Source organism: Python bivittatus, unplaced genomic scaffold (assembly GCF_059951505.1).
Source record: "Python bivittatus isolate LINGU-HERP-01145 unplaced genomic scaffold, Pbiv_v1 ctg000080_np1212, whole genome shotgun sequence".
In the NCBI taxonomy this organism is placed as follows: Eukaryota; Metazoa; Chordata; class Lepidosauria; order Squamata; family Pythonidae; genus Python; species Python bivittatus.
In genome coordinates, this window is record NW_028277035.1 from 85,091,551 (window position 1) to 85,114,099 (window position 22,549).

General features: G+C 41.1%; 2 long non-coding RNA genes across 5 annotated transcripts; both read left to right on the plus strand.

The window, feature by feature from the left end:
- The first annotated feature begins 139 nt into the window (after positions 1-139).
- LOC148216764 (uncharacterized) lies at positions 140-22,320 on the plus strand. Of its 2 annotated transcripts, none has more exons than XR_015795008.1 (2): positions 140-260; positions 20,875-22,320. It is a non-coding gene; the product is annotated as an uncharacterized LOC148216764 (long non-coding RNA). The 2 variants fall into 2 exon arrangements; XR_015795009.1 differs by having other exon boundaries at positions 140-208.
- LOC148216765 (uncharacterized) lies at positions 272-9,060 on the plus strand. Of its 3 annotated transcripts, XR_015795007.1 has the most exons (5): positions 272-660; positions 1,073-1,286; positions 3,070-5,631; positions 6,481-6,654; positions 7,682-9,060. It is a non-coding gene; the product is annotated as an uncharacterized LOC148216765 (long non-coding RNA). The 3 variants fall into 3 exon arrangements; XR_015795005.1 differs by having other exon boundaries at positions 272-1,286; XR_015795006.1 differs by lacking the exon at positions 3,070-5,631 and having other exon boundaries at positions 272-1,286.
- Positions 22,321-22,549: the final 229 nt, after the last annotated feature.

Consider the following 22,549-nt stretch of genomic DNA (forward strand, 5'->3'; position numbering starts at 1 on the left):
ACACGACGCCGTACGCGCTCCGAGCAGGAAACGGCCAAGAGCGCGAGCGAACGAGCGACCCAGCCAGCCAGCCAGCGAGGGCGGGGGTGGGAGAAAGGGGGCGGCACCGCCCGAGGGGCGTGAATTAGAAAATGGGTGGAATAAATTGCGTCACAATACCGAAGAAGGGGCGCGCGAATGGAACGGGTTGAAGGAATACCGTGATCTGGTAGGGTGGGCGATGCGATGTCGCGCGTGCGCAGCGGAGGGCAAGGTTTAAGGTGGGCGCCGCCTCCCCGGGCTGTGACTCTTTCGCGGGTTCTAGCCAGCTGTGGGAAGGGAGGGGCTGGTGGCGGCGGCGGCGGCGATAAAAAGGGATGTTGTGCTTCGTGTTGACATCGGCTCATTGTCCTTCTGGTGATTGTTGTTGGAAAATACGCGAAAAGTCTTTCCTCCTGAGCCGGAGTAGCGACCTTCTCAGTCCGTAAATTACCCCCAAAGGATCGTTCAGAAATTGTCAGTCAGGGTCCGGGTTGGCTCGACGCTGAATCACAAACTATCGGGCTACTTTATCTAAAAGCAGCCATTTGAAAATGTTAATTGCATTTGTCAACGTGCAAATGTAAGCGTTTTCCAGAGCAGATCTTTTTCTAGTTTTCTTTCCTGGTTTTCAAACCGGAGGTAAACCTTAGAAAGTTCTCCTACTAAAATCATGTTTTAGTTGTGCCGGCATTACGTTGTTAACCGTTTTTTATGTATGACAGAGAGAAGGCATGTATTATGTTTAATAAAAGAAGGAAAGATGATTTATCTTGCTAGTTCATCAGTGTTAGCTCAGATACTGTGATAATTGGCAATTTTCCGTTAGCCCTTCAGTAGAAATTACTAACTTCTGTAAGGAATTGTAAACGAAATTTATTGTCCCATTCTAGCCCTCCTGTTTTATTGACCCAAGAGCTCCATGAAATGTTGAGGCTCAGCTTCCTGGCAGAGGAAAGATTTGAACTAGGTCCTGACTGCCATGTTGTTTTCAAAAATTATAGATGCTTCTCTAAATATGGACTAGATGGCCTTCAGCTTTTTTCTTAAACAGAAGGGAAGCAACCACCAAGGAGGTGTTGTAGAAGTGGTACCAAATATCCAGAGAAGTGGGGGACTCCCCTTCAGTGGGTGTGTACAAGTCGAGGCTTCACATCTGGCAGGATGCTTTAATCTGGATTCCTGTGCTGAGTATGGAGTTGGACTCAGAGACCTAAATACTGTAGCTCCTTTCAACACTAGGATTTGGCGATCTCTTCCTGAAGCTTGTAAGTACCGTAGGGCCATGAGTCTTACGGACCCACAATTAATTTATACTTAGTCACTTGATTGTGCATACCTTACTCATATTAAACAATGATCCGTTCATAGCCAGATTATTTGGAAATAGCTCTTGCTGACCACAGACTTAGCAAGAGCCCAAAACCTGAGTTTCAAGAGGTTAGGGTTGGTGATGTAACAATATTGAGTTGAATGATATCACAAAAACCTCATGAGATCACATGCTTCCCAACTAGAAAGAGAGAAAAAATATATGTTTTCCTTAATCTGGTGACTCACTAATACAATGTTTGTTTTATGGTATACAGTACCTAGTTATAGTTTTTCTTTCTGTGATAGGAAGTTTTAATATTTCTATTAAATCACTGATCTATTTATCCAACTTTCCTTCCGCTACAATCTTGTGCATGTTTATCTAAGAATGTCTCTCCAATTTCAACATGACTTACTTCTGAGTATTACATATGCAGCATTATCCTATATATTCTTGCTATTGCATAGCAATGTTAAACTGCTCAGAAAATTATCCTATTAGCTCTTTCTGCCTCTGATTTGTATACATGTTAGGTAAGAAATATCATTTTATCAGTACTGAGATTTTCTCTCCCAATTCCTTTTTATCCTTTTGTGTCGTGTCTTTCAGATTGTGAGTCTCCAGGCAAAAACTGGTATTTATTTCATTAATTATCAGTTGTTTAGAGAATCTTGCTGGCCTAAAACACTTTTAAATAATGAAACAATAAATGTTTACCTCCGGTATGCTAGTTTGCTGAGCTCCATGCATTGCATGGGAGAAAGATTCCAAGTCATAGAGGGAGCACTAAAGCAAAATATTTTATGCTGCCTACCAACCTGTTCATCTGCTTGACTGTCAGACCATTCAATTTACATTTAGCTTGTCAAATGTTTGCTGAAGTCAAGGCGTATTATGTCCACAGCATTCCCAGTGTGTATTAAGGAAATGACCTCACCAAAAAATAAGCTACGGTTTGTCTAGCAAGATGTGTTCTTGACTGGATAATTACAGCATTGGTTTCATGTTGCTTACAGACTGATATCTTTATGATGTGCTCTGGAACCTTCTCAGGATCCATGTCAGACTTACTGGTTCCCTGGATTTTCCACTTTTGGAAGGTCAGAAGTAACATTTGTTGGCCTCCAGTCGTTTGGTAATACAAACAGGATAATATATATATAAGGGTTTCACCAGGAACTATCTTTCAGCTAGTTTCCAAGGATGCAGTTCATCTGATCCTCGAAATTTAAATTCAAAGTAAGGAGGTATTCCTTGACCAAATTTTATCAACATCAAACTTAAATTCTACCCCTTCATCCTCCTTTCCTGGTGGTGCTTTTTTCTTTTCTTTCTTTCTTTCTTTCTTTCTTTCTTTCTTTCTTTCTTTCTTTCTTTCTTTCTTTCTTTCTTTCTTTCTTTCTTTCTTTCTTGAATAAGAGTTGGATAGCTCTGGTTTTTTCTTTGTTAAGTGTTAGCATTTAGCCTTCTCCACTGAGTAGCTGGTATGCTTTTCTGTGTGTTTTGAACACAGAAACTTGATTTTGTATCCTTTGCTAATCTCAGCTCATTCTAAACTTTCATTTTCCTAACACTGGCTGTATAATTCTAGGTTGTCCATACTTGACAGCCCTTCAAGATAGTCCAGACAAAAAGCACAAACCATGAGCACTACCTTTATTGTAAGATTAAAGTAACAGAATCTTGCAAGTCTGAAGGCACTTCTCCTCTCTTTTACTTTTACTTTTACTTTTCAGAAAACCTTCTGAGATGCTTCCCATGCCCCTTTTGCTTCTGTGGGCTGAGAATGCCTTTTGCATGATGGTTGCCTAGTCTGCGGCTCTTCCTCCCGTCTCCCAAGGTCATTCCCACATGCCATTACAATACTCTTCCATTTGTGACCTGGCCCTAATGGGGCGATATTTCTAAAAAATACAATCAATGTGAGAGATTTAAATTATGAAACAGAGATGGGGCATGTACAGGAACAAATGAAATCAGAGTTTTAAGTTTCTGTGATGATAGAAGTTCTATGAAATGTTTATAATTTCTATTAAGTTTGATGAAGATTATTATAAGAAATGTTCCCTGTACTTTCCTCATACATGAAAAGTGTATCAGTTGTTTACTCAAGCAATTAGTACCTTTGAAAATGAACGATACAAGCATGTTATGTGGGCAGTGCATTTTCCCTTGCTCGCTGACAGAAACAGGTACACATCTGTAAAATCCGTGCTTTGTCTTTGTGCCCTTTGTGAAGTACAAGGCACAGTTGACATACAGTGTATGCAACAAAAGAAATTAAAGTCTAGTATTCTTAAATAAGAACACAGAACTTGGCAGATATACAAGCACTTGGCGCTTGTCTGTCCTTAAAACTCAGAAGCATCAGGTAACATACAAGTTGTTGATTTAATGACGCCATTCTATGTTGTCAGTATAAATATTCCTGTGTTGCTCTTGTTCTAACAAGAGGAGGAAGAAACCAACGTGTATTTGAGCGTGTATGTGTGCCAATGTGTTTAAGTTCTTCTCAAAATGATGACCTTCACTGAGCTTGTCAGTTACAGCATATTTATTATTCCCTTATCAAGAGGTCCCATCAATATTCCCAAATCCTATTCATTTTCTGGAAACAAATATTTCTTAACTGTTTAACACAGAGAGTTAACTGAACATCAGATCGCCCCAGCACATAAATTTTGTTAAGTTTGAACTGAATTTGCTTCAAAAGGAGACAACCCTGAACCTCTTCCTCAAAAAAGAAAGATCAGACGGGGAAAAAAATCACCATGTTATGTAACATGTCTTTAGCAAAATGAGGATGACTTTCAGATTGTTTGAGGAAAAATTGACAATAACTTTTAGGCAAATATTTTGTCTCAGGAGTGGTGTTGCTGCCTCTGGCATTACGTTCTCTTGCACTAGGACTTTAATAGCTCTGAGTAATGTGTACTTTCTGATTGTTTTAAAAAATGCCTTTGTTCTTCTGATCTCATGGATAAATACAGGGAGGGGAGAGACAGGGGGCGCGGGGATCAATGTAATATGCAAAGGGAGTATATTTGCTGTCTGAGAGGGAAATAAAACCCTAAGATAGGTCAAGTTCATTAGATGGGCCCACAGTTGTTGACAGAGGGGATAGCCTAAAGATAACCCTGAGAGAAAGTGAGCAGGATCTGGGAGTTTTTGATTCAGAATAAATCATCCTATGAAATTAGGATAAACATGGTTTTTGTCAGTTACATCAGATCAACAAGTTAAATTAGGGTTTCCTGTGTGGAATCTCATGTCTCAACTGCTAAACTAGAATCTGCTATATACAAACCAAAGTTTCTGCAAATTAGAGCCTTTCCCTACTTGTATCTAACCAGTGTTTCTCAACTTTAGCAACTTTAAGATGTGTGGATCAGTGTTAGGTATACTGGCTGGGGAATTCTGGGAGTTGAAGTCCACACATCTCAAAGTTGCTAAGGTTGAGAAACACTGATCTAACTTATATCTTTTTTTCTGCCATGTCTCATGATTTAATTTTCACCTTGTCCCCATGCCATGACTGAGACAGCCTTAAATAATCCTCAGCTATATCACTGTTAAAGTAGTGTTTTTCCCCTTCATCTGACAGGATCCAGCTGCAAAGTATGTAAAATCTTCCATTCTGCCATCCATTATGTTGGGGGGGGCAAAGTCAGATGTCCAGGAGTGAGTGGGATGAGAGTGATTTTATTAGCCATTTCAGATTGATATGAGCGCACCTCCATTTCTTCGGTCCCTGGTCAGCCTGGTCTGCTGTCAGTCTGCTGTTGTCCGAAAAGCTAAGTGCAGCAATGCTGTACTGTGATAGTTTATGAGAATTGCACAATACCATAGTACTAGACCTCTCAGCCAACAGTCCCATGCATACTTTAACTCTATGGTCCTTACAAATTTAGCACAAGGCTGAAATAGAAACAGGAATGATGGGACTGACCTTCCACTCCATTGCCTCCAGAACTGAGCCCAGAGGAATCTGGAGGCTGGTATTTATATATGCCTCTGAAACAGAAGGGAAAGTAGAGAACTCCTAAATGAATGTGGTGTTTGCCACTCAGCTTCTTTGTGATTCTAACCTGCCATTTGTTAACTTTATTCAGTTCAAGCCATGGGTGGGAGGGGGGCATAGGGGAGAGTTGAGATATGGTTTATTAATAATTTATTGAGCACATTTATATGGCTACCCATTTATCCAGTGAAACTCCGGGCAGTGGACAAAGTAAGAAACAGGATGGAAGAGTCCTGTAGCCAGATCTAACTCACTCCTGCCGCAGTGCCTGTAACTGGTGAGTGTTTTCCCTGCCTGTTGTGCGGGATAGGAGGGAGAGGAAGCCAGAAGGATCAACCAATCACTTTGCTTGTTACTTGCTGTACATGCAAAATCAGGGCAGCAGCGTTCAGCAGTCAGAAGAAGAGTTGGAAGAGAGACAGGATAGGACCAACAACGTGGGCAGCAAATCTGATGCCAGTTTTCTGCCAATTCAAGAATAGGTGGAGAGCACTTAACTCAGCAGCGGGCAAAGCATTTAAATCACTGTTGCATGAAATGAAAAGGTTCTGCTACTTAAATCAGCGTTTACATTTTCAATCTTTCAAGCAAAGAAAGACAGCAAAGAAAGAAAAGGCCCTAAAACTCAAGATCTGGCTTTTTAACAGCACGTGGCCAGCAATACCTCTCTCTTTATGACTGCTTCATATTCCCAAATTCTCTTACACACCAATCAGGAGGCAGCAAGACTGATGTTTTCCTGGGAACCCTCATGCAATTCCTTATGAATGTTATGCCCCCCACCACAGTTGATCTCAATCTCCAACATTTGGGGATATTTCTTCTTCCTGACCAGGCAGAGCACAGCTGGGGCAAAAAAAGGTAGTGTGCTGGGAAATGCAAGCTAACAAGATCAGCTCTCATCATGGGGCTTCCTCAAGCCCAAAATATGGGAATATTATACTGTGGGACAAAAAAGTGCCATCTCCAATGTTTTCATAGTATTACAATCTAATATTGGGGAAAGAAGCTGAGTAGCAAGAGATTCAGGACAGATCCAAACCATATTCTGATATTGTGAAAAGTATTAAAACTCACCATGCAAGCAGCAGCAGTAAGCAATTCTACCTTTCCCACTTCCTCATAGGTATGTGACATCAGCTAAAAGACACACATCTGTGCATCTAGTGCAAATGTCTGGCGCACAGAAACCTTTGCAGGGCCAGTGGGAGGTGTCCTGGCTCTCACCTGAGTCCAAACCCTCCAATGTACCTACCTCTGTACGCACATAGACCTCTACCTAGACTGCTGCCCTGCACAGGTAAAATACCTTTTCTTTAACGTCACCACCTGTATGGTGAATTTTACTCCAATTGATGTAATGCCTGAATATTGCTCCAGCATATTATCAAACTGTGGAGTAAAACGAAGTAAACCCAGCCAGTGTAGTTTGTAAACCATGTTCATCGTTTAATGTAACATGACATTCAGCTAATTGTGATTTATTCTATAAACCATGGCTGTGTGAAAGCAGCCATAATGACTTGTGAACTACAGTTTTGCCCTTTAATCAAAGGCAAGGAAGTTTGATTAGGTTTTGCTTTTAAAGGAAGGTGAGTAGTTTGGGGCAATTGTTTTGTAAGTGCAGCTGCAAACATTCGAGGCCTGTGCGCCATCACCTTATTCACCATGATGCTTTGTGTTATGATAAAACACGAACCCAGTTGCCGAGTCTGTTTAGCAAAACATCAAGGCAAAAGAAATTAGTTGGGGGTGGGGGTATTTTGTTGACACATTGTTCATATTTATATATAATGTTTCTGACTAATTTCAGGTTAGCATTTGCCCAGCCCGCCCAAAATATTAATTCTGCTTGCTTGGATGTTTTGGGGAAACCATTCACTGATTTTCAAACTGAACTTACTTGAAGCACTGCTTGAAAGCCAGGGAGCCTTTAACCTTAACGGGGTTAGAAAAGGGGGAAAGCTAATTTCTCTTCCCAAGGCTCTTAGGGAACAGCCTGCCAACTGGCCATCCCCTGCCTTGGCACTAATCCATTCTTCCTCCAGCTGGGCATATCAGTGTTCGTTTCTGTTTATTTGTATTTTGTGTATGATTCTAGTTATTCACACGGGGGAAAGATGGGTTGCCAATAAGTTTGAGCAAAGCTCCAAAGAAGTTCATTGAGTTCAGTTTCTGACGTTGGCATGTCCATATATAGGGAACTATGACATGCAGTAGAACAACAAGTATAACAAGAGACATTCCATTAGTATCTCTGAAGGTTACTTAAGTACAAAGCAAAACCCACATATTCCAAAATATTTCTTTTGTCCATCTTTTTACAGACAGAGAACTCAAAGCAGCTTAACAGTCAGTTCCCAGGCAACTTACAGGCAGACTGGCCCCAAGTATTTTATTGCCAAGGCCAATGGAACAGAACCAGACTGCAGTTGACTCTTACTTCGCACGGCTGATGGAGAAACGTTTTTTGCTTACCTTGAAAATGGCAGTTTTCTATAACACGGGGTGGGCCACATGGCATGTACCTTAGCCCCCCTCCCCCCTCCATCACTGCTTTGCCCCTCTCCTAACTTGTATCCTGGAGAGCCATAGTTTGTTTAAATATGGTATACTGAATAAACCATAATCAGCTGGATTTCCAAACAGATCATGCTCTGCCTCTAGGTATTTTGGTTGGTTGGTTGATTTGTTTTCTATACTTGTATATCAACCATTCCTAGAGGCCCTAGGGAGCTAACAACAGCAGCAGCAGCAACAAAAAAACCTACCCCCCCCACAAGTCCCAAATACATACAAAATCAAAATCTATGTAAATAAGCCATGGACACCACACACCTCATCTACATATTATAAAAAAATGTCAGGCAGAAAAGCTTTTATAAGTTTCCTGATGTACAGGAGCCAGGCTGGAGAGTGTGTGGTACACATGCTACGGCCCTACAGAAAGGCTGCCAAAGACATTGGTTTGGCCTTCTGTCGTCTTATATGCTTGCTAGAAAACCCCTCTGAGCTGGAGCTGACACCTGGTACTGGATCAATGAAACAAACTGGATATATTATTAGAATATTATCCACCCTGCTTCCCAACATCTTCCCTGGCTGAGGTGGTCTCCAGGGAGTTGTTGAGAAAGCCGGAGTGTGGGATATCAACATTCTTGCTGGGGTCTGATTTCATGGCTTTTATGACATGACTTAGTCTCAAATTCTCATCATGCCAATGTGTACCTTTTGCCTCAAGTCGAGAGAGCATCAATTGGATACTGGGAAAATTATCGTTACTTCACAAATTCAATCTTATGGCAGTATTTCTGCCCTTTGGGGAGAGGGACTCATAAGGATATATATATTAGTGTCTATGGAGAATTATCCAGTGCTTTGCAGGATTTTCCAGAAGGCAGGGCAGGTGATCCAGTCAATGATACATGGAATGGGGAAACAAAATGGGCCATTGGCACAATCATTTCTATCTTGGTGATCTCTCTGGTGCTGAGAAGCTAAGGTTTTGACTACAAATCAGGAGACTAGAAGTTCTAGTTCTCTCACTGGGTGACTTTGGGCTAGTCACTCCGTTTCAGCCCAACCCACCTCAGGTTGGTTGTGGTGGGGAAAACAGGAGGTCAGAATATTATGTACACTGCTTTGAGTTGTACAAAATAAAGGGGATATAAATCTAATAAAAAATAAAATTTTGTGGAGAGTGCTGATGTTGTGACCGAGGGGCTTTGCACAATTTTGTTTTGTTTTGTGGGGCAGTTGCGCCTGTTACTGGATCAGGGTGACCTGCTCACAGTCAATCATGCCTTTGTCCCCTCGATTGAATTATTGCAACATGCTCTAGATGGGGCTGCCCTTGAAAACCATTCAGAAGCTTCAGCTGGTCCAGAATGCAGCTATATGGGCAATTATGGGTGTTCCTCATTACAGCCATTAATACTTCTACTCCCCAAATTGCATTGGTTCTTATAAGCTTCCAGGGGTAATTCAAAGTGCTGGTTATCATTTATGAAGCCCTGCATGGCATAGGACTGGATTATTTGTGGGTCTGCCTTCTCCCAAACGTACCTGGCCATCCCACATTCTCCAGCAGGGAGGGCACAGTCCAGGTCCCTTCTCTGAAACAATGTCACCTTGTGCACCCAGGAGGTGTGCCTTCTCAGTGGTCCCCCCTGTCCTTTGGAACAATCCCCCACTGTATGGGTATAGCAGGCCTTTAAAAAGGCAGTTAAGACTTAGCTCTTTCCCCAGGCACTTGGGTCAGAATGAGTAGAGTTCCCAGTGAGTGAGATATATTGTAGTCCTGATCATTATTTGGTTTTGTTTGCTTCAGTGGTTCTTTTGTACATTTAACAATTTGTATGCCAACCAAAGTCATGTTGTTTGAGTTGGGCAGCCATATTTCTAAATTAATTAATTAAGGAAGCAGCATACTTTCACCATGCTCACATGATGTATTAAACCATAAACTAGTCAATTGTATTTTATCTTAACATATTGTACAATTACAGACCATATTGTTAATCTATGGGTCAGTGAGTCATGCAACTCACTCAGACTGGTTTATCATCAATCATGGCAATGATTTCGATTGTTATAGTTACATTAACCATGTCATGTGAACACAGCCACTGGATACTAAAACCATGGTCTTTTAATGGAACTTACCCTTTTTAACTGCATGCAGGATTATAGACAATCATCCAAATCCAGCAAGGGAATTTTGCTTCCCCAGAACCACAGATTGTACACATGTTGCAACTGTTTTATTAATATGCATTTGGATGCATCTCTCACCAGCATGAAAAATGGAGACTCATTTAGGCTCCATTAAAAAATGATGGGATGTATCTCTCCAGGAGCATAATTTTATATAACAAGAGCCAATGTTCTTTCCATTATTTCTAGATCCTTCATTTCCTTTCTACTCTTATAATCACTTTTTGGTACAGTCATGAAGTTTAGTTTGGACAAGGATGAATCTTCCATTTCTGTTTCTATTGATCTGCTATCCTCCAACAGCCCCCTGGACAAGAACTTCTCTAAGTGTTCTAGGGTAAGCAGAGACCAGGGTAGAAATGTCCATCAGTAGAAATCCTCTTGTCTATCAGAAGCCAAGCTAATTTGGCTTTCCTTATCTATTGTCTGTCCTTGTAGCATGTCAAAGTAGTCTTGCCATTGCAACAGACAATTCTTCTTTATAAATCAAATCTTGCTAAACTTCTGAGTCATTCAGAAGAAGATTAATGCCAGTACCAAATAGCTTGTAAGTAGAGATAAGACAAATAATCTAAAAGGAAAATGAATAGTTACCTTCTAAATGGGCTAGGCACAGTATAGGTGAAACTCGAAAAATTAGAATATCGTGCAAATGTTCATTTATGTCAGTAAGGCAACTCAAAAGATGAAACCAATATATGAGATAGACGCATTACATGCAAAGCGAGATATGTCAAGCCTTACTTTGGTATAATTGTGATGATTATGGCGTACAGCTTATGAAAACCCCAAATTCACAATCTCAGAAAATCAGAATATTACATGACATCAATAACACAAGGATTAGAAATAGAACAATATCGGACCTCTCCAAAGTATAAGCATGCATATGTACTCAGTACTTGGTTTGGGCCCCTTTTGCAGCAATGACTGCTGCAATGCGGCGTGGCATGGATGCTATCAGCCTGTGGCACTGCTGAGGTGTTATGGAAGACCAGGATGCTTCAATAGCGGCCTTCAGCTCCGCTGCATTGTTAGGTCTCATGTCCCTCAACTTTCTCTTGGCAATGCCCCATAGATTCTGTATGGGGTTCAGGTCAGGCAAGTTTGCTGGCCAATCAAGCACAGTAATCCCATGGTCATTGAACCAGGTTTTGGTACTTTTGGCAGTGTGGGCAGGTGCCAAGTCCTGCTGGAAAATGAAGTCAGCATCCCCATAAAGCTCGTCTGCGGAAGGAAGCATGAAGTGCTCCAAAATCTCCTGGTAGATGGCTGCGTTGACCCTGGACTTAATGAAGCACGGTGGACCAACACCAGCAGATGACATGGCTCCCCAAATCAACACAGGCTGTGGAAACTTCACACTGGACTTCAAGCATCGTGCATTGTATACCTCTCCATTCTTCCTCCAGACTCTGGGTCCTGGTTCCCAAATGAGATGCAAAAGTTGCTCTCATCAGAAAAGAGGACTTTGGACCACTGGGCAACAGACCAGTTCTTTTTTTCTGTAGCCCAGGTAAGACGCTTCTGACGTTTGTTGTTCAGGAGCGGCTTGACAAGAGGAATACGACATTTGAAGCCCATGTCCAGGATCCGTCTGTGTGTGGTGGCTCTTGCTGCACTAACTCCAGCCTCAGTCCACTCCTTGTGAAAGTCCCCAACACTTTTGAATGGCCTTTTCCTGACAATCCTCTCCAGGCTGCGGTCATCCCTGCTGCTTGTGCACCTTTTTCTACCACACTTTTCCCTTCCACATAACCTTCTATTGATGTGCTTTGATACAGCACTTTGGGAACATCCAACTTCTTTTGCAATTACCTTTTGGGGCTTTCCCTCCTTATGGATGGTGTCGATGGTTTTCTGCACAACTGTCAGGTCAGCAGTCTTTCCCATGCTTGTGATTCCTACTGAACCAGCCTGAGAGACCATTTAAAGGCTCAGGAACCCTTTGCAGGTATTATGGATTCATTAGCTGATTAGAGTGGGACACTTTGAGCCTAGAATATTGAACCTTTTCACACTCTTCTAATTTTCTGAGATTGTGAATTTGGGGTTTTCATAAGCTGTATGCCATAATCATCACAATTATACCAAAGTAAGGCTTGACATATCTCGCTTTGCATGTAATGCGTCTATCTCATATATTGGTTTCACCTTTTGAGTTGCCTTACTGACATAAATGAACATTTGCACGATATTCTAATTTTTTGAGTTTCACCTGTATAACTCTAAGCAGTATCTAGATTCTTGTAATGTATCATGATAAAAAGGGATAACTTTAGATATTCAGGGAAGCTACGAGTGGTGATAGACTCCTAAATCTGAATGAACTGATTAGCTAATCAGTGGGCCAGTTCATACAATGCTTCTAACCATATTAGTAAAAAAAAACCCAGAACCCTAGCAGTTGTATTCACATAGGCTAGCTTTGTATAGTTTTAATCTTTGTTAATTCTGTTGTGGCTTAGCATGATGTGCAAACCTAGCCCAATTGGTTATTACTCAGTGAGTTTCAGTCAGTAATCAACTTAAACATGTATAGTCCAAGTCACTGTATAGGACAGGATTGTTGGTAGGCAACTCCAGAGCAACAGGAAGAGGTTTGCGATTTGAGCTATGCAGATGGTGGTTGAAACCTCCACAGAGAATAAGGCAAGAAGATAATATGAAGAATATCAAGTCATGTTGTACTCGTTGATCACAAGGAATAAATCTCTACGCAATTTAGAAGCTAAGCTACCATAGATGGCATTTTAAAGGAAAAGACTCTTAAATATTTTCTCCACAGTACAGTACTTCAGTTGGTGCCCCCAGTTGTTTCACCACAACTGAGACTTTCAAAGATTTGTTGGGAGTCGGATAGCATATAAATTTAACAAATTATTATTATAACTGAATGCAACAGAGATTATTAGCAATGCAGAAAGTGTTAGAATGCATGTCTAAGGAATTCACCACAGCAGCATTTTCTGCTTGGAAGATCCAATAGTGGGGAAGGACACCTTTCAGTTCCGTGTCTGTAATTACAATTATGCAGTAAACTAAGCCATGGTTTGCTTACCCGCTGTTTACTAAATAAACCATAGCTGACTCAGTTTATGCTATGCTTAGAGCAATATATGAATGCAGTCTGTAGGCCAGGCAACTGCTTCTTCATGGCCATCACACCATGGTTGACTTTTCAGTTAGACCCAGTATAACTCTCCTCCAGTTCCCATTTTGCTGAATAGTGTTTTGTAAGTTAATTGGGGCAAGGTCCTGAAAGTGCCTGTTAATGTGTTTGTTTACTTCAGGTTGTTTAGCATCATTTAGTTTATTTAAAGATTAATTTCTATAAAATTAATGTGTGTTTGTTTAAACCGCTTTTGTAAGCTGAAATTCATGCACCAAATGCCCTCAATTTTGGCAATGCACTTTTAAAAGTCCTTGCAAGATCTCCATTACATTTGTTAGTACTTTTTTTAATTAAGCTTGTAGCACAGCATGGTGCTCAATTTACAAATAATTTAAGAAGCAATTGGGTGTCATTATAAACATTTTTTTCTCAGAATATTAGCAAGCGTGCCCCTGGGGCTTTATTCCCAATAGCTGTCACCTGCTGGGGTTTTAGCATACATCAGGAATTAAGAGCATTTATAGGTAAATGAATGGCTATATGGAATTGAAATGAGACATGGAGCTTCTGGTTTCCTGAATCAAACTCAAGTCTCCAACAAAAACTAATTGTTCAATTAAATGAGTTTAAAATCTAATTAAAATTCCTAATGAAGGAGGCAGAATATTAGTAAGTACAGCCAGTTGACCATGATAGTCTGGAAAATTAATTTATTTGCATCTCTATTTGGCTCCACAACAGGTGTATCACAATTGCCTTATATTTTAAATATTTAAATATCATCTAGTCCTTTCAAACATGGGGGAAATCATAAAACAGCTAACAAAAAATCTTATCTCCACAATTCAACAAATTCAACACCATTCAACAGAACTAATCTCCACAATTCAACAATACAAATTCAAACTGACTTTTTAAAAAAAAAGCAACATCCCCCTTCCCCCATTTGAAAGCCTCATCTGCTTCAGATTAAGCAGTTTAAAAATAAAGGTGATTAATCAAGTTTTTAAACCTTCCTTAAAATAAGGGACTTTAAAAAATTATTTGTATCTTGTGTTTTATATTCTTATTTGTAGTCATTTTAATGATAAAAACAGTATGTTATAAAATATTTATTACCATGAAAATATCCCAGAACAATGAGGCTACTGCAGAGGAAGATCTTAATTTTGTGGTTGCTAGCTTGATAGATCTTACAGATGGACTTATGAATGGATTTTGAAGGCTAATCTTCATGGCCAGGCAGGCTCCTACTTATTAGGGCTATGCACACCATGAAAATGATTCAGAAAAAATGCTTTGGATTTTGCTCAAGCACACCACCTCTCTGCTATTTATTAAAGCAGCTCAATTCTTTTGTCAGGCTTCTACAATTTCTTAAAGTAGCCACAACATTATTCAGACTCATGCAGAAGTATGCATGCAGATTCTTTGGAAAAGACCCTGATGCTGGGAAAGATTGAAGGCAAAAGGAAAAGAGGACAGCAGAGGATGAGATGGTTAGATAGCATCACTGAAGCAATGAGCATGAAACTGAGCAAACTCAGGGAGGCAGTGAAGGACAGGAAGGCCTGGCGCAATATGGTTCATGTGGTCACAAAGAGTCGGACACGACTTAACAACTGAACAACAACAGAAGTATTTCTTCCAAATTATTTTCAAAGTGTACAGTCATACCAAAATTTAAATGGTCACCCAAAGCTTTAAAAGCAACAGTATCTTGATGGAAGATATTGAAAAGTTTGAATAATGCTTGTCTGAGTATTTTCATATTTGAAAGCATTAGTCAAACAAAAATTTGTGATTCAGCATGTTGTGCAAACACAGCCATTGTTTGGTGTCCTTGTTATCTCCATCAGATTGATCTATCTGTGCCACAGGCTTGATCATTTGGTTATTTTAATGTTGGTTGGAGAGGTTTCCATGTGTAATACCTGTAGAATACATTTCCAGCTACTGAATGTTGTTTCAATCAGAATTTGGAAACCTTTCACACCTCAGCTATTGCTGAAATACAGCTAGTATCTATTTAGATAGCCACAGGTTCTCCATTTTTGATGACTGATATGGAATAGGCATAGTTTAGTGCATAGCTATGAGCCAATCCAAATGTCACCATCATCTCAAACTCACTAGGAAGCTTTGGGCAAACTACTATAAGGCAACAAGAGAGAGTGCAAGCAAGCAGTCCATTAACCAATCTTCCTTGACTTACCTTTTATATCTTACCTGCTTCACTGACCATACTCTCAGCCTTCTATCAGCAAAACCAGGCTCCAAAAATCAAGGGTGCTCTGGCATCTAGTTGACTTGAGCACTATTGATCTCAGTTTGATCACACAAACTAATGGAGAGACATCATCCCCTAAAGACCTTCCTTTATAAGTGAATCCAAAACTCACTAAATAAGTTTGACCTGGCTTGCATGCTATATGAAGCCATATGCTATTGCCAGAAATTATGGTTTACAATTCTCAATGGCTGTAGTCATGTAAAAGCAAACAAATCACATTATGATTTAGTGTAATCTGTGAACTCAGTTAAAAAATTCCCTGTTAAAGCTACCCAGCCTTGCTTTCTCTTTCTCCCATTCCTTTCTCTCCAGTTTGACATGTGCTTTCTGTCCGGGGCCATTGGCTAGAATGTGACCATCAAAGTGGACAGATTGTTCATATTTAGACATACAGTACTGGGTCAGGGAGGGATTAGAAAGGCAGAGAGGGTTAATTACCTTTCCCTGGTCAGCTAAGCACAAGAGGGGGAGAGGATTATTTTGCCTATCCACCTACCAAAACAGCCTAGAACAGCTCCAAGCAATAAGATGTTCCATCTCTGTAAAACTGATCCTAGCTGTGCCACTGCAGATTTTTAAGCATTTTCCCCATTTTGGAGGGAGGAAAAATAGAAGGAAATAACAGCCTCCTTTGTGGCAGGTGGAAGGACTTTGAAAATGGCCAGCCTCCAACTGACTAGATCATCCCTGATTTCTGCCCTGCCAGGTTGAAAGCTGACTCATTCAGGTGTTTCATGCAAACACAGGCATGAGCTTATAGCCCTTCATGATGATTAGAACAGCTACCATTCATGGGTAATAATAATCTTTCTTTCCATGAAGCAAACAAGGTAAATGCTTCTTCTCAAAATCGCCTTAGCTGATCACCAGTCAACAACACAACAGTGCCAGTGTTCCTCCCAACCCCACCAGCTGTCAAGCCTCCCACTCAGACCTGATTAGGCCTCTCATGGAAATCTTCTTGTAAGTGCCCTCTAGGAGCCAGTCTTCCCGACAAGGAAAATGAGTGGTAGAACTATGCATTTATAGTTGTAACCTGTACTTATGTGGATCCATGGCGCTTGACTGAAGTAAATTTTAACTGAAGAAAATGTCTCTGCTTGCATTCCCAGATTTAAAACAAAAACAACAGAACCCCAAACACAAGAAGTCTCATACACAAATTACTGCAGTCCCATTATCCATCTTAATTTATAGGAAGACTGTTGGTTGGAAAACCAATTTGGTCTAGTGGTTAAGGCTCCAGGCTAGAAACCAGGAGACTGTGAGTTCTAGTCCCACTGAAAAGCCGGCGGGGTGACTTTGGGCCAGTCACTCTCTCTCAGCCCATGGCGTCAGGCTCAGGTGACAAGACAGTCCATCAATTCCTGTTTCAACCAACAGATCAACATTTGGTTGATCCAAAAACAAAGCAGACCCTGCACCTGTGGGAAAATGCTAGGAAGAAAAAAAAACCTGTTGGTTGGATTTATATTTCACCTCGCCTCTACAAATTCAGCGTATGTAACGTTCCCTCTCCCATTTTTTCCCACAGTAATAAACCTTCCATGCAGGCTAGATTGAAAGAGAATGGGAAGGGGGCTTGGGTCCTCCCTGGCCTGGGTTTCCCTGCTCCCAGTAGAGCACCTTAATTGCTGCATCACACTGGCCCTCCGGAATTCTTCCTTGTTTGCAACATTTGTGGTAAAGCAGTCCAATGTTTTCCATGTTCATCAAGATGCTGGGCACTTTAATTACTTTTCTGCAGACAGTTCTAGTTTCAGGCAATAGGACAACAGCTATGGCCTACTTAGAGATTACAGGACTGAAGGATGTAACCCTGCAATAGCATTGCAAATGCAATAAAGATTGGAGATATAGAAAACTAACTTCCCACCATCTTAAGATTTATTTATTGTATGTATTGCTGAGAGATGTAACAACAATTGTTGTTATTACAGTTGTTACTGTTGTTCTGGTTCTCTACCCCCTCCCTTTTTTTTAGTGTAGCTTCTGATGGGGATATGCACAAACATATATATAGGCATACATATATGTATCACGTGCACACATTTATTGGGAAGCCTTAAGGCTGGTTTCAGCTGGAATTGACAAGCTTAGGTTGACAAGATAGGAAGCGAAACACTGCACACATTTTTTGTCTCTTCTGTCAATTTTCCTGTTTTGTGGTGGAGAATCATCTTAAATTGAGGGTCATCTTCTTTTTCAGTAAATACAGTAGTAGTACACTTCTAACGATATTCCCATAACATCAGTTCTGTAAGGCTGGTTGCACTGAAAGGACAACATTGGTCCAAAGTCATTAAGTAAGTATTCATGGCTGAGTATGGATTTGAACTTGCTTCCATAGGACTTAGTCCAGCATTCTGACCCGTAAACCACATTAGTTCTCAATGCACGTACATTCAGACATCCATGTACACACCAAAACATAGAGTACACCTTACACCCTGAACATACCAAAAAAAAACCCCCCAATCTAACATCATCTAACTTGAGCAATAAAATCACTTGTGTATGACCCAGGAATAAAACACAAATTGGGAAATCACTGTTAGCAACTTCAGTAGCTCAAGAGAGAAAACACAATCGTTCAGATCACAGGACCTTTATAAATAGCTAGGTCATAATAGATTTTCTAAATGTGAAAGGAGCTATTTGAATATCTAGTGCAGTTTTTCTCAGCCTTGGCAACTTGAAGACGAGTAGACGAGTAGAACTCCCAGAGTTCCCCAGCCAGCCATGCTCTGGGAGTTGAAGTCCACACGTCTCCAAGTTGCCACGGTGGAGAAACACTGATCTGGAATGCTGTTCCACAGGAGGACAGCAGCAATACAGAAGGCACACTTCTGCATCCCCTGCGGATGACAATCCTTGAGTGAGGAGATGGGGAGACAGGTTCATTCTCCTTGATCTAATTAGGTGGGCTGATGTCATTGGGAGTATCAATATCCCAGTATAAATATCCAGACCCCGAACCATGAAGGGTTTAAGTTTGTTAACCAGCACTTTGAATTGCACCCTGAAGCCAACAGGTTACCAGCGCAGCTCCCACAATAGCTCTGTTATATGAGCGCAGCAAGAGGTGCCCATGACTACTCGGGCAGCTGCATTTCTGGATCAGCTGCAGCTTCCAAATGCTCTTCAAGGGCAATCCCATGTAGAGCACATGGCAATAGTCCAATTGAGAGGTGACTAATGACTGAGTGACTGTAAACAAAGCCTCCCCTTACAGGAAGAATTGCAACTGGCACACCACTTATGACATTTGGATGTTCCTTTGGAATAGGAAGCTTTTGTTCTCTTGACGATGCCTAGATGGGGTCACTACTTAGATTTAATAAGGAACTTCAGTCTCCAGATTTGTCAACCAAGTACATTATGCTGCCACAGAGACATATACAAATAAGTCCATGCTTTTTCTTCTTGTTTTTGCTTTTAATGGTGTAGTTACTCTGTTGGCATCTAGTGTTCCGTCCTGAAAGAACTTTGTTAAGGCACGTTCTATTCATTCTACCTTGGTCGTCATATTTCCTCCTGTCAACCTTATTGGAGAATTGCCCTGCCCAGCTACCCTTCATATTTACTGTATAGCCTTTTGTTAACAAGGGGACTGCAAATATTATCTCCTTCACATGCCAGACTTACCCAATTTTTGCATGGTTTTTAATAAATCAGAAACATTCCACTCACACAATCTCTTCTGTTGGAATAAGCTCTGTTGGTTTTCATTCCCGTTGTTGCCACACAAAACAACACATAATGCAGTACTGTCTGGAAAAAAACATTTTGTGACCTCTCTCTTCCACCCTGCCCAATACCTCCCTCCTCCTTCACGTACTGGCTGGCTTTTCCTGTTTTATTCTGTATGCTGGCCAAACGAGATGAAATGGAAGAGTTCTGCAAATGGAGCTCCCAACACCTCCCTTTTTCTCCCTTTCTTTAATAAAGGAGCTGTGGGAGCTGCCAAGGTGATTTGGAGCCCAAGGAACGTTTACCTCTTGTAGACTAGGGTGTCATAAAAATGCTGCTAAATAAAGAATCCCACTTTTGTATAATATAAAATACCCAAGGTCCTTACAATTGGGGTTCTTAAAACACAAGCTAATAAAACAGGAAGATGAAGTAACACAAGTGAAATCTATAAGAAGCAGCAGCAGCATAAACATATCCTAGAATATAAGGATTGGAAGGGATCTTAGAGACCATTTAGTCCAACCCGTTGCTCAGCACAGGAATCCGCTACTACAGCATATAGCTTCTGTTAAATCACCTTCAACAAAAGAGAGCTCATGACCTTGCAAACGAGTCTGTTCTACTGCTGAATAGCTCTTACTGGTTCCTGATGCATAGTTGCAATTTACTTCTGTGTAGTTTAAATCTATTGGTTCTTGTCTTGCCTTCTAGAATAACTTGGAACAATTCTGCTCTGTCTTCTACATGACAGCCCTTCCAACATCTGAAGAAAGCGATCATGTCTCCCTGCAATCTAAACATATCCAATACCTTTCATCGTTCTTTTTAAGTATTTCCTTCTAGGCCCCTTATCATCTTGGTATATCTCCTCTGCATATGCTTAATTTGTCAGTGCCCTTACTAAAATGCTATGGAGTGTACTAAAATATTCTAGGTATAGACTGGCCAGGACATTGTTAGGAATGATCTTCTCTTGATCTTGACTTACTTACTTATTTAACTTGTCCCTGCCCATCTCACACACTAAAAACATAAATACAATTAAAAGTTATAAAAACCAAGCATTAAAAAATAAAAAAAGCTAAAAAATCCAAGAGGCCAATGGGGACCACACCAGGCCGCTAAGGGGCCAGCCAACCCCATTTCTGATATCCTCCCTCCCCCCCCCAGGCCAGATGGCAGAGCCAGGTCTTCAAATCCCTCCGAAAGGCCTGGGGTGAGGGGGCCTGTCTCACCTCCGGGGGCAAGATGTTCTTATACTTCTGTTGATGCAACTAAGGATCTCATTTGCTTTTTCTGGGGTGGCCACACTATACAGTTGGCTCATTTCAGCTTGTGATCCACCAAGACACCCAAGTCCCCTCAACCCATACTCACACCTTTGATTTTTCCTACTTAAATGTAGGACCTTGTATCTATCTCTGTTGAGACTAATTTTGTTGAGTTTTGCCTAAAGTTCCAACTTGGCAAGATCGTCCTGAATCTTGATCTTGACCTCTAAGGTGCCTGTTATCCTCTGTAGAATAACTTTGTGTCCCTCACAAATTTGATAATTGTATTTTAAGCCCAAGTCTTGGAATGGAGCCCAGCAAGACACCGTGTGCTTCTTACATCAGTTACTGGGTATGATTTATTTAACAAGCTCTGCATTTGTCTAATATCAGCCTAATCCTACCCATAGTTTGTGATTTTCTTGACAGATGCTGGTCCTAGAGAATTCATAACTGAAGATGTAAACAAGCTGTCTGAATTGAGTCTGGAAACAAATGAGCAAGTAACCTCCGGAGGTGTTTTTTACTGAGTAATGAATGTTTAAAATTCACAGCATCTTTAATGTTATGCCTATTGCCCTGTCCTATAATGCTCCCATATCAAAAGAATATTTTTCTGGTGAAACTCTTCCATTTTCAGAATTTCAGAGTTTATTTATTGGAAAAAAATCCTATGCCAATACTCCAGTACAGTCAACTAATCCTGGAAATCACAACAGAGAGAAGAGGTAGTTTGAGTCTGAAACGGCCATTAAGACATTTCAGGCTAAACTATCTACCTTGGTTGATTGGAGTATCATCCAAACAGGGACAAGAGTGTTTCTGGAGTTTACCTGTCTCTTTCATCTCCTGAAAGAGGGATGACATCATGTGTGGCCTTCTAAAGGACTTGGCTTGTCTAGGCACTCCCTCACCCAGCAGCTTCATGTATATGACATCACCCAGCATGTATATGATGTATATGACATCACCCAGCAGCTTCATGTATATATTAAATAGGAGAGGAGAGAGTGCCGAACCCTGGGGCCTTGGGTTAGATCTCTCACCTCCAACAACAGTGACTGGAACCAGCTTTGAAGGAAGGAAGGAAGAACCATTGTGCCTCCCACTCTTCCTAACCCCCTAAGCCATTCCAAGAGGATACCATGATGAGTGGCATGGAACACCACCGAGAGTTCCAGAAAGGCAAGAATGGGTGTCTCACCCCCATCCAAAGCCCTCCAGAGCTAATCCACAAGCATGATCAATGCTGTTTTGGTACTGTAACCCAACCTGAAATCAGATTGAAAATGGTCCAAATAATCCACTTACTTCAGGGAAGCAAACCACCCTCTCAACAAACTTCCCCCAAAAGGGAAGGTTGAATTGTTGGATACAAGGGCGAGTTTTTGAGAAGACAGACCACTATCTCTTTCACAGCAGGTGGAACCTTCTCCTCCTGCAAAGAAGCATTCACCACAGCTTGGATCCAACCATATGTCACCTCCCAGGAGGCCTTAACCAGTCAGAAGGGATATGGATCGAAACACAGGGGACAGAACTCACTGACCCAAGGGTCCTGTTCACTTCCTCAGAATCAGTAGGTTGGAACTCTTCACAGAGGACCAAACAGGACTGTATCTCATTCAATTCCATAGGACCTGCCCAGACAGAGTCCAACTCCAGGTGGATCCAAGTGATTTTATTCAATAGATGCTTAGAGTAGTCCTCACAGCAATACTGCAGGAGTTCCCCAGCCCCCCTTACCAAGAAAGGACCTACTCACTCAAAATAACTGCTGACTGGCTACTTACAACACAATGAGAACAAAAAAAGCCCATTTTGTTGTTCTTATTGCTACAAGGTAAGCCTTAATAAAGGTTTTAACCTCTCCTTGATTGGATTTTTTTCTTTGTCTTCCTCAGCAGCATCTCTTGCAGAGTTTAATTTCACAGAGCTCCTCTGAAAACCAGGGCAGGCTCCAGGATCCACGCACGTACAGGCATGATCTGATCCAAGACTATTGTCACCTGCTCATTCCAAACTGCAATCCAGGCCTTGGTCAACTCAGGCATCAGTCATGCAACAGAGCGTCAGGAACAATTCCAAGCTCCCTCTGGAACCT